Source organism: Aquarana catesbeiana, linkage group LG10, assembly GCF_042186555.1.
Source record: "Aquarana catesbeiana isolate 2022-GZ linkage group LG10, ASM4218655v1, whole genome shotgun sequence".
NCBI classification, from domain to species: domain Eukaryota; kingdom Metazoa; phylum Chordata; class Amphibia; order Anura; family Ranidae; genus Aquarana; species Aquarana catesbeiana.
This window is the reverse complement of record NC_133333.1, coordinates 263,512,584-263,526,616: the sequence shown is the minus strand read 5'-3', so window position 1 is coordinate 263,526,616 and position 14,033 is coordinate 263,512,584.

Below are 14,033 nucleotides of genomic sequence, written 5' to 3'. Positions count from 1 at the left end.
TTCACATCCCCCCATCTCTACCACACATTCACATCCCCCATCTCTACCACACATTCACATCCCCCCATCTCTACCGCACATTCACATCCCCCCATCTCTACCACACATTCACATCCCCCATCTCTACCACACATTCACATCCCCCCATCTCTACCACACATTCACATCCCCCCATCTCTACCGCACATTCACATCCCCCCATCTCTACCGCACATTCACATCCCCCATCTCTACCATACATTCACATCCCCCATCTATACCGCACATTCACATCCCCCATCTCTACCGCATATTCACATCCCCCATCTCTACCGCACATTCACATCCCCCCATCTCTACCATACATTCACATCCCCCATCTCTACCGCACATTCACATCCCCCATCTCTACCACACATTCACATCCCCCATCTCTACCATACATTCACATCCCCCATCTCTACCATACATTCACATCCCCCCATCTCTACCGCACATTCACATCCCCCATCTCTACCACACATTCACATCCCCCCATCTCTACCGCACATTCACATCCCCCCATCTCTACCATACATTCACATCCCCATCTCTACCGCACATTCACATCCCCCATCTCTACCGCACATTCACATCCCCCATCTCTACCGCACATTCACATCCCCCATCTCTACCACACATTCACATCCCCCCATCTCTACCATACATTCACATCCTCCATCTCTACCGCACATTCACATCCCCCATCTCTACCACACATTCACATCCCCCCATCTCTACCATACATTCACATCCTCCATTTCTACCGCACATTCACATCCCCCCATCTCTACCGCACATTCACATCCCCCATCTCTACCATACATTCACATCCCCCCATCTCTACCACACATTCACATCCCCCCATCTCTACCATACATTCACATCCTCCATCTCTACCGCACATTCACATCCCCCATCTCTACCGCACATTCACATCCCCCCATCTCTACCACACATTCACATCCCCCCATCTCTACCGCACATTCACATCCCCCATCTCTACCACACATTCACATCCCCCATCTCTACCATACATTCACATCCCCCCATCTCTACCATACATTCACATCCCCCATCTCTACCGCACATTCACATCCCCATCTCTACCATACATTCACATCCCCATCTCTACCGCACATTCACATCCCCCCATCTCTACCATACATTCACATCCCCCATCTCTACCGCACATTCACATCCCCCATCTCTACCACACATTCACATCCCCCATCTCTACCATACATTCACATCCCCCCTTCTCTACCATACATTCACATCCCCATCTCTACCGCACATTCACATCCCCCCATCTCTACCGCACATTCACATCCCCCATCTCTACCATACATTCACATCCCCCCATCTCTACCACACATTCACATCCCCCATCTCTACCGCACATTCACATCCCCCCATCTCTACCATACATTCACATCCTCCATATCTACCATACATTCACATCCCCCCATCTCTACCACACATTCACATCCCCCATCTCTACCATACATTCACATCCCCCCATCTCTACCGCACATTCACATCCCCCATCTCTACCATACATTCACATCCCCCCATCTCTACCATACATTCACATCCCCCCATCTCTACCACACATTCACATCCCCCATCTCTACCACACATTCACATCCCCCATCTCTTTCGCACATTCACATCCCCCATCTCTACCGCACATTCACATCCCCCTATCTCTACCACACATTCACATCCCCCTATCTCTACCACACATTCACATCCCCCATCTCTCTACCGCACATTCACATCCCCCCATCTCTACCGCACATTCACATCCCCCATCTCTACCGCACATTCACATCCCCCATCTCTACCATACATTCACATCCCCCATCTATACCACACATTCACATCCCCCCATCTCTACCGCACATTCACATTCCCCATCTCTACCGCACATTCACATCCCCCATCTCTACCACACATTCACATCCCCCATCTCTACCATACATTCACATCCACTCATCTCTACCGCACATTCACATCCCCCATCTCTACCGCACATTCACATCCCCCATCTCTACCATACATTCACATCCACTCATCTCTACCATACATTCACATCCTCCATCTCTACCGCACATTCACATCCCCCATCTCTACCGCACATTCACATCCCCCCATCTCTACCACACATTCACATCCCCCATCTCTACCATACATTCACATCCCCCATCTCTACCACACATTCACATCCCCCCATCTCTACCATACATTCACATCCCCCATCTCTACCATACATTCACATCCCCCCATCTCTACCACACATTCACATCCCCCATCTCTACCACACATTCACATCCCCCATCTCTACCACACATTCACATCCCCCCATCTCTACCACACATTCACATCCCCCCATCTCTACCATACATTCACATCCCCCCATCTCTACCATACATTCACATCCTCCATCTCTACCGCACATTCACATCCCCCATCTCTACCGCACATTCACATCCCCCCATCTCTACCACACATTCACATCCCCCATCTCTACCATACATTCACATCCCCCATCTCTACCACACATTCACATCCCCCCATCTCTACCATACATTCACATCCCCCATCTCTACCATACATTCACATCCCCCCATCTCTACCACACATTCACATCCCCCATCTCTACCACACATTCACATCCCCCATCTCTACCACACATTCACATCCCCCCATCTCTACCACACATTCACATCCCCCCATCTCTACCATACATTCACATCCCCCCATCTCTACCGCACATTCACATCCCCTATCTGTACCGCACATTCACATCCCCCATCTCTACCATACATTCACATCCCCCCATCTCTACCACACATTCACATCCCCCATCTCTACCACACATTCACATCCCCCCATCTCTACCATACATTCACATCCCCCCATCTCTACCACACATTCACATCCCCCATCTATACCACACATTCACATCCCCCCATCTCTACCATACATTCACATCCCCCCATCTCTACCACACATTCACATCCCCCATCTATACCACACATTCACATCCCCCCATCTCTACCACACATTCACATCCCCCCATCTCTACCATACATTCACATCCCCCATCTCTACCGCACATTCACATCCCCCCATCTCTACCACACATTCACATCCCCCATCTCTACCGCACATTCACATCCTCCATCTCTACCGCACATTCACATCCCCCATCTCTACCATACATTCACATCCCCCCATCTCTACCACACATTCACATCCCCCCATCTCTACCATACATTCACATCCCCCCATCTCTACCACACATTCACATCCCCCCATCTCTACCGCACATTCACATCCCCCCATCTCTACCATACATTCACATCCCCCCATCTCTACCGCACATTCACATCCCCCATCTCTACCGCACATTCACATCCTCCATCTCTACCGCACATTCACATCCCCCCATCTCTACCATACATTCACATCCCCCCATCTCTACCGCACATTCACATCCCCCATCTCTACCGCACATTCACATCCTCCATCTCTACCGCACATTCACATCCCTCCATCTCTACCGCACATTCACATCCCCCCATCTCTACCGCACATTCACATCCCCCATCTCTACCACACATTCACATCCCCATCTCTACCACACATTCACATCCTCCATCTCTACCATACATTCACCATACGGTGGTGTAGTGGGTAGCACAGTGGTGTAGTGGGTAGCACAGTAGTGTAGTGGGTGGCACAGTAGTGTAGTGGGTAGCACAGTGGTGTAGTGGGTAGCACAGTGGTGTAGTGGGCAGCACAGTGGTGTAGTGGGTAGCACAGTGGTGTAGTGGGCTGCACAGTGGTGTAGTGGGGGGCACAGTGGTGTAGTGGGTAGCACAGTGGTGTAGTGGGGGGCACAGTGGTGTAGTGGGCAGCACAGTGGTGTAGTGGGCAGCACAATGGTGTAGTGGGTAGCTCAGTGGTGTAGTGGGTAGCACGGTAGTGTAGTGGGTAACACGGTGGTGTAGTGGGTAGCACAGTGGTGTAGTGGGTAGCACAGTAGTGTAGTGGGTAGCACAGTGGTGTAGTGGGTAGTACTGTGGTGTATTGGGGGGCACAGTGGTGTAGTGGGGGGCACGGTGGTGTAGTGGGCGGCACAGTGGTGTAGTGGGTGGCACAGTGGTGTAGTGGGTAGCACAGTGGTGTAGTGGGCAGCACAGTGGTGTAGTGGGTAGCACAGTGGTGTAGTGGGTAGCACAGTAGTGTAGTGGGTGACACGGTGGTGTAGTGGGTGACACGGTGGTGTAGTGGGTAGCACAGTAGTGTAGTGGGTGACACGGTGGTGTAGTGGGTAGCACAGTGGTGTAGTGGGTAGCACAGTGGTGTAGTGGGTGACACGGTGGTGTAGTGGGTAGCACAGTGGTGTAGTGGGAGACACGGTGGTGTAGTGGGTAGCACAGTGGTGTAGTGGGAGACACGGTGGTGTAGTGGGTAGCACAGTGGTGTAGTGGGTGACACGGTGGTGTAGTGGGTAGCACAGTGGTGTAGTGGGTGACACGGTGGTGTAGTGGGTAGCACAGTGGTGTAGCGGGTAGCACAGTGGTGTAGTGGGTAGCACAGTGGTGTAGCGGGTAGCACAGTGGTGTAGCGGGTAGCACAGTGGTGTAGTGGGTAGCACAGTGGTGTAGCGGGTAGCACAGTGGTGTAGCGGGTAGCACAGTGGTGTAGTGGGTGGCACAGTGGTGTAGCGGGTGGCACAGTGGTGTAGCGGGTAGCACAGTGGTGTAGTGGGTAGCACAGTGGTGTAGTGGGTAGCACAGTGGTGTAGTGGGTGACACGGTGGTGTAGTGGGTAGCACAGTGGTGTAGCGGGTAGCACAGTGGTGTAGTGGGTAGCACAGTGGTGTAGTGGGTAGCTCAGTGGTGTAGTGGGTGACACGGTGGTGTAGTGGGTAGCACAGTGGTGTAGTGGGTAGCACAGTGGTGTAGCGGGTAGCACAGTGGTGTCCTCTCTGTGCCTGTGTTGGGTTTCCTCCCACACCCCAAAGACAAGCTGGGAGGGTGATTGTCCCCGGTATGTGAATGTGAGTCGGGGACATTAGATTGGAAGCTCCTTGGGGGCGGGGACTGATGTGAATGTACAATGTATGTAAAGTGCTGCGTAAATTTGATAGCGCTATATAATTACCTCCATATACCATCATTATATCTGTATAAGAAGCCGCTGGTCATCGACCTCCACACTGGCCTCCTCCAATCTGATTGATGGGTCTGTGGACATTTCCCAGCATGCATCAGTCAGATGAGTGAGACGGGCCGATCAGGGAAATGTCCTCATCTGGGTTCAGTTTATGAAGATAAATGAGGGGAGTGACTTCGTATATAAAGACGCAGGGCGAGGAAAACAACATACAATGGCAGCTAAACGAGGAATCTGAGCCAAATCATCAAATTCTAAAGAGAGTATTATACATGTATGATAGATGTACCCTATATAATACAAGAACAGTCCAGGTATATAATACATATATAATAAAGGTATATAATAGATATATAATAGGTATATAATAAAGGTATAGTATAGATATATAATAGGTATATAATAAAGGTATAGTATAGATATATAATAAAGGTATAGTATAGATATATAATAAAGGTATATTACAGGTACAGTATGTAGAGCTCCCCCTGTAGGAGGCGCTGGATTGGACGGGTCCTCTGTTCTTTGTCTCCACCTTCTCCAGACCCCTCTGACACCATGCTGGGAGTACAAACATACAATATCACTGGAAATCACTTGTCCTTAGGTGAGATGGGGGTCCTGGTACTTAGTGGGTGAGATGGGGGGTCCTGGTGCTTAGTGGGTGAGATGGGGGTCCTGGTACGGTACTTAGTGGAGGAGATGGGGGTCCTGGTACTTAGTGGAGGAGATGGGGGTCCTGGTACTTAGTGGAGGAGATGGGGGTCCTGGTGCTTAGTGGGGGAGATGGGGGTCCTGGTACTTAGTGGGTGAGATGGGGGTCCTGGTACTTAGTGGAGGAGATGGGGGTCCTGGTGCTTAGTGGAGGAGATGGGGGTCCTGGTGCTTAGTGGGGGGAGATGGGGGTCCTGGTGCTTAGTGGGGGGAGATGGGGGTCCTGGTGCTTAGTGGGGGGAGATGGGGGTCCTGGTGCTTAGTGGGGGGAGATGGGGGTCCTGGTGCTTAGTGGGGGGGAGAAGACTTCCTCTATTCACTTCTGGCTCTGACTGATCATGTAATGCAGAGCCCAGCAGAGGGCGCCAGTGGTGGATGTCTTCCTTGGCTGCACTATCACAGCACTGGATCCCCGACATCCCTCAATGTGGCCGCCAGTCTTTGCTTATCTGTGCCAACCTCAAGAGTAGAGATATCGCTGTCACCCCTCTCAATGTAGTGCCTGGGGCACATGTCCCCCCTGCCCCCTTAGTTTAGGCCATGGTAACAGGTATACAATACTGACAGGATGCTTCAACTGACTGTAAACATCCATTGCCAATGGCAACCACATGTAGTACCGCCATAGGATGCCTCTATAAATGCCGTCTTCATACCCCAATGTGCCCAGAGAACCAAAGCTGGAGTCCATGTGGATGGATGAAGAGAAGATAAATGGAGACATGGATGGATGGATGGGATGGATAGAGACATGGATGGATGGAGACATGGATGGATGGAGAGATGGATGGATGGAGACATGGATGGATGGATGGGATGGATGGAGAGATGGATGGATGGAGACATGGATGGATGGATGGAGACATGGATGGATGGATGGATGGATGGAGACTTGGATGGATGGAGAGATGGATGGAAATATGGATGAGATATGGATGGATGGAGACATGGATGGATGGATGGATGGAGAGATGGATGGATGGATGGATGGATGGATGGATGGATGGATGGAGACATGGATGGATGGATGGAGAGATGGATGGATGGAGACATGGATGGATGGAGACATGGATGGATGGATGGAGAGATGGATGGATGGATGGATGGATGGATGGATGGAGACATGGATGGATGGATGGAGACATGGATGGATGGATGGATGGATGGATGGATGGATGGATGGAGACATGGATAGATGGATGGATGGAGAGATGGATGGATGGAGACATGGATGGATGGAGACATGGATGGATGGATGGATGGATGGATGGATGGATGGAGACATGGATGGATGGATGGATGGAGAGATGGATGGATGGAGAGATGGATGGATGGATGGATGGATGGATGGATGGATGGAGAGATGGATGGATGGATGGATGGATGGAGACATGGATGGATGGATGGAGAGATGGATGGATGGAGACATGGATGGATGGATGGAGACATGGATGGATGGATGGATGGATAGATGGAGACATGGATGGATGGAGACATGGATGGATGGAGACATGGATGGATGGATGGATGGATGGAGAGATGGATGGAGACATGGATGGATGGATGGAGACATGGATGGATGGATGGAAGGATGGAGAGATGGATGGATGGAGACATGGATGGATGGATGGAGACATGGATGGATGGATGGATGGATAGATGGAGACATGGATGGATGGAGACATGGATGGATGGATGGATGGAGACATGGATGGATGGATGGATGGAGAGATGGATGGATGGAGACATGGATGGATGGATGGATGGAGAGATGGATGGATGGAGACATGGATGGATGGAGACATGGATGGATGGATGGAGACATGGATGGATGGAGACATGGATGGATGGATGGATGGATGGAGACATGGATGGATGGATGGATGGAGACATGGATGGATGGAGACATGGATGGATGGATGGATGGAGACATGGGTGGATGGATGGATGGATGGAGACATGGATGGATGGAGAGATGGAGACATGGATGGATGGAGACATGGATGGATGGATGGATGGAGAGATGGATGGATGGAGACATGGATGGATGGATGGAGACATGGATGGATGGATGGAGACATGGATGGATGGATGGATGGAGAGATGGATGGATGGATGTATGGATGGATGGATGGAGACATGGATGGATGGATGGATGGATGGATGGAGACATGGATGGATGGATGGATGGAGACATGGATGAATGGATGGATGGAGACATGGATGGATGGAGACATGGATGGATGGATGGATGGAGAGATGGATGGATGGATGTATGGATGGATGGATGGAGACATGGATGGATGGATGGATGGAGACATGGATGGATGGATGGATGGAGACATGGATGGATGGAGACATGGATGGATGGATGGAGACATGGATGGATGGATGGATGGAGAGATGGATGGATGGATGTATGGATGGATGGATGGAGACATGGATGGATGGATGGATGGAGACATGGATGGATGGATGGATGGAGACATGGATGGATGGAGACATGGATGGATGGATGGATGGATGGAGAGATGGATGGATGGATGGAGAGATGGATGGATGGATGGAGAGATGGATGGATGGATGGAGAGATGGAGACACGGATGGATGGATGGATGGATGGATGGAGACATGGATGGATGGATGGATGGAGACATGGATGGATGGATGGAGACATGGATGGATGGAGACATGGATGGATGGATGGAGAGATGGATGGATGGATGGATGGATGGATGGAGAGATGGATGGATGGAGAGATGGATGGATGGATGGAGACATGGATGGATGGATGGAGACATGGATGGATGGAGACATGGATGGATGGAGACATGGATTGGATGGATGGAGAGATGGATGGATGGATGGAGAGATGGATGGATGGATGGAGAGATGGAGACACGGATGGATGGATGGATGGATGGAGACATGGATGGATGGATGGAGACATGGATGGATGGAGAAATGGATGGATGGATGGAGAGATGGATGGATGGATGGAGAGATGGATGGATGGATGGAGAGATGGAGACACGGATGGATGGATGGATGGATGGAGACATGGATGGATGGATGGAGACATGGATGGATGGATGGATGGAGACATGGATGGATGGATGGATGGAGAGATGGATGGATGGATGGAGAGATGGATGGATGGATGGAGAGATGGAGACACGGATGGATGAAGGGAGGAATGGAGACATGGATGAACGAGTTTGGGGTGGGGGAACTTGTCTGGCCTGCACAGAGTCCTGACCTGAACCTGATAGAACACCTTTGGGATGAATTATTATTATTATACAGGATTTATATAGCACCAACAGTTTGCACAGCGCTTTACAACATGAGGGCAGACATTACACTTACAATACAGATCAATACAGGAGGGATCAGAGGGCCCTGATCCTCAGAGCTTACAATCTAATTAGAGCGGAGACTGTGAGCCAGGCCTTCTCATCCAACATCAGTGCCTGACCTCACAAATGCTCTTCTGGAAGAATAGTCAAACATTCCCATAGAATCAACAATAAGAAAAGGAGCCAATGTTTGAGCTTTCCCGGGGATCACTGTCACATCCCATGTAAGGAAGAAAACCAAGAAAGGAGGGTGTGCCCCAGAGGGATAATATGGACAGTGTATCACCGGGAAACCAAGTGGCTGGTGCAGAGAATCAGATAAACAATTTTGTTAAAATTAATAACAACGATTTTTATTGGTTACAAAGTGTACAAAATATTCTATAATATAAAAACAAAACAAAAAGAGGTAGAAAAGACATCAAACATAAAACTGCTAAGGTGCTGTCATACAACAACCCAGGAAATGGAAGAATTTCTTGGCTGGGGTGAAGGTACGGCAACACGCGATACTCTACATGTTTCGGAATCTAGAAAGGCTCAATTCCTTCTATACTGTATATTTCCTTCTTCAGGAGTTTCAAAGTAGCAGTTCAGATAAATTTCTAGGGAACAGAAAAACAGGGATATATATGTATATGAGGGTATGTATCACAGAGTAGAAGAGACTGTTCAACTTTAAGCAAAGCAGAAGGATAAAAACAGAATCTCAGTGTGAACAGGCATGAAGGTGTACTCACTAGAAAACTTGTCTCCAGTATAAAAGTTGCACACAGAGGCATCGAGAGATGGACTCCCACCTCCTCCAGTCCAGAGGGTTGAGGTGGATGGAGTGGGAAGCCAGCAGTAAGTGTAGCTGTATGGTTGGAACCCAGGAGAGGGAAGGTAAAATCTGGGGTGCTTCACACATTCCAGACTTGGCGTGGATCCCCCCAAGGCGGCCGGCCAGGGCTCACAGGAGCCACTAATGTTAGGCGGTCCAAGCACACATCTATGAAATTGGAATTGAAAAGAGGAAATCAGAGGTATATTTTGCTATTTACAAACAATGAGTATGTGGAGCAAAATGCAGGGCGCCTGTCTCCCCAAGTTCATTCCTCGGGGTGATCAATAATCAATGTGTATAGTAAATGAGGCTGATTTCTGGTGTTCCTCGGCATAGGCCATACACTATCAGGGAGAGCAAGATCCTCCTGGCTGTGTAGCAGAGGTAAGTGTGTGTGAGTGGTGATAAGTACCCTGTGTGGGGCGGGGTGTGGAATTAACGGGCCAATCATTAGCTTCAAAGGCGGGGTAAACTCAAATGCAAATGACACAGCTGATTTGTAGGTAAGTAAAGCGTGTCACACCAGGTGATCATCAGCTGTCTGTGAGTGATGTGCGGCCCGCCCACTGCGATTCCTCAGCCTAAGCAGCGGAGGACGCCAGCGCGTCAAAAGGCGCAGTGACATCATCCGCTGACAAAGGCCGCCGCCACAGAAAGACTGGCGGTGTAAGGATGGAAAACTACCATATGCGCAGGCACCAGACCGATCGTCGTGCGCATGCGCATCAGCGCTGCTAAGAGAATGCCTCCGTCTCCCTGAGAAAAAAGAGAGACAGAGGCCTTTCCGTGTCGGGGAGCACCGACGAGCCATCCCAGCGGGGACCCGGGCCCAAGCCGAGATCGTGGGTTCAATAATTGTGTATAGTTAGTGTAATTCCCATAGACACCCTCCTAAACCTTGTGGACGGCCTTCCCAGAAGAGGTGAAGCTGTTATAGCTGCAAAGGGCGGAGCCAACTCAATATTGAACCCTACGGACTAAGACTGGGAGGTCATTAAAGGTCATGTAAAGGCAGGCGTCCCAATACTTTTGGTAATGTGTATATAGAGGAGGACGGGGGGTGTATATTTTTTAGCAGTTGTGCCGCACAAATCTCGTCCTTCACAAGACGTTACTAAACTTTTAAAAAGTTGATTTTTCTTTATTTCCAAAACTTGCAGAAGCTTCAACAAGCCCATGAAACGCATCGCCACCATTGGATGTCAGTTATTGGATGAAACGCATCGCCACCATTGGATGTCAGTTATTGGATGAAACGCATCGCCACCATTGGATGTCAGTTATTAGATGAAATGCGTTGCCACCATTGGATGTCAGTTATTGGATGAAATGCATCGCCACCATTGGATGTCAGTTATTGGATGAAACGCATCGCCACCATTGGATGTCAGTTATTGGATGAAACGCATCGCCACCATTGGATGTCAGTTATTAGATGAAATGCGTTGCCACCATTGGATGTCAGTTATTGGATGAAACGCATCGCCACCATTGGATGTCAGTTATTGGATGAAACGCATCGCCACCATTGGATGTCAGTTATTGGATGAAACGCATCGCCACCATTGGATGTCAGTTATTAGATGAAATGCGTTGCCACCATTGGATGTCAGTTATTAGATGAAATGCGTTGCCACCATTGGATGTCAGTTATTAGATGAAATGCGTTGCCATCATTGGATGTCAGTTATTGGATGAAACGCATCGCCACCATTGGATGTCAGTTATTGGATGAAACGCATCGCCACCATTGGATGTCAGTTATTAGATGAAATGCGTTGCCACCATTGGATGTCAGTTATTAGATGAAATGCGTTGCCACCATTGGATGTCAGTTATTAGATGAAATGCGTTGCCACCATTGGATGTCAGTTATTGGATGAAATGCGTTGCCACCATTGGATGTCAGTTATTGGATGAAACGCATCGCCACCATTGGATGTCAGTTATTGGATGAAATGCATCGCCACCATTGGATGTCAGTTATTGGATGAAATGTGTTGCCACTATTGGATGTCAGTTATTGGATGAAATGCGTTGCCACTAGGGCTGAAACAACTAATCGATTCTGAAATTAATCGATTACTATTTTCATAATCGATTTATCGGCCAGTAACATAATGGGGGTTAAAAATAATAAAATGAGCCCTTTATAGTACAAAAAGAGCAAATAATCTCTCCTGTAAATATAACTTTCACAGATCTACAGTAAAAAAATGACCCCCTTAGAAGAGATTATTTGCTGTTTTGTACTATAAAGGGGCTCATCTTAGTTTAGCCCCCATTATGTTACTAAACGTCTTAGACATGGTTCTCATCTTTGTGTTTTTTGGTGCTTTTTGCAGAAATGCTCTACAGTCCATTTACATGGTTTCCTATGGGACACGTTCACATCTGTGCTTTTTTCAGCCGCTGTGTATTTGGAAAGCGTCAAGGACTTTTTTTAACGCAAATTGGTGCTTTTTTGGTTGAATAGACTTCAATGGAGAAGCTGCAGAAAAGCAGGTAATGCGTTTTTGCAGCAATTTGTATATTTGTATATTTACAAATTGGCCAAAAATCTGTATTTCTCCTCTAATAGTATATACAGTATATCTCCTCTAATAGTATATACAGTATATATCTCCTCTAATAGTATATACAGTATATATCTCTCTTCTCTAATAGTATATACAGTATATCTCCTCTAATAGTATATACAGTATATCTCCTCTAATAGTATATACAGTATATATCTCCTCTAATAGTATATACAGTATTTCTCCTCTAATAGTATATACAGTATATCTCCTCTAATAGTATATACAGTATATATCTCCTCTAATAGTATATACAGTATATATCTCTCTTCTCTAATAGTATATACAGTATATCTCCTCTAATAGTATATACAGTATATCTCCTCTAATAGTATATACAGTATATATCTCCTCTAATAGTATATACAGTATCTCTCCTCTAATAGTATATACAGTATATCTCCTCTAATAGTATATACAGTATATATCTCCTCTAATAGTATATACAGTATATATCTCCTCTAATAGTATATACAGTATATCTCTCCTCTAATAGTATATACAGTATATCTCTCTCCTCTAATAGTATATACAGTATATATCTCCTCTAATAGTATATACAGTATATCTCTCCTCTAATAGTATATACAGTATATCTCCTCTAATAGTATATACAGTATATCTCTCCTCTAATAGTATATACAGTATATCTCTCTCCTCTAATAGTATATACAGTATATATCTCCTCTAATAGTATATACAGTATATATCTCCTCTAATAGTATATACAGTATATATCTCCTCTAATAGTATATACAGTATATCTCTCCTCTAATAGTATATACAGTATATCTCTCTCCTCTAATAGTATATACAGTATATATCTCCTCTAATAGTATATACAGTATATCTCTCCTCTAATAGTATATACAGTATATATCTCCTCTAATAGTATATACAGTATATCTCTCCTCTAATAGTATATACAGTATATCTCTCTCCTCTAATAGTATATACAGTATATATCTCCTCTAATAGTATATACAGTATCTCTCCTCTAATAGTATATACAGTATATATCTCTCTTCTCTAATAGTATATACAGTATATCTCTCCTCTAATAGTATATACAGTATATCTCTCTCCTCTAATAGTATATACAGTATATATCTCCTCTAATAGTATATACAGTATATATCTCCTCTAATAGTATATACAGTATATCTCTCCTCTAATAGTATATACAGTATATCTCTCTCCTCTAATAGTATATACAGTATATATCTCCTCTAATAGTATATACAGTATATGTTTTGTCAGAGGATCCGCGCTACAGGGTATATTGCAACTGCAGCCCCCCTATGTAAGCAAGGGACACTACCGTGTACCCTAAAACGAATAAGT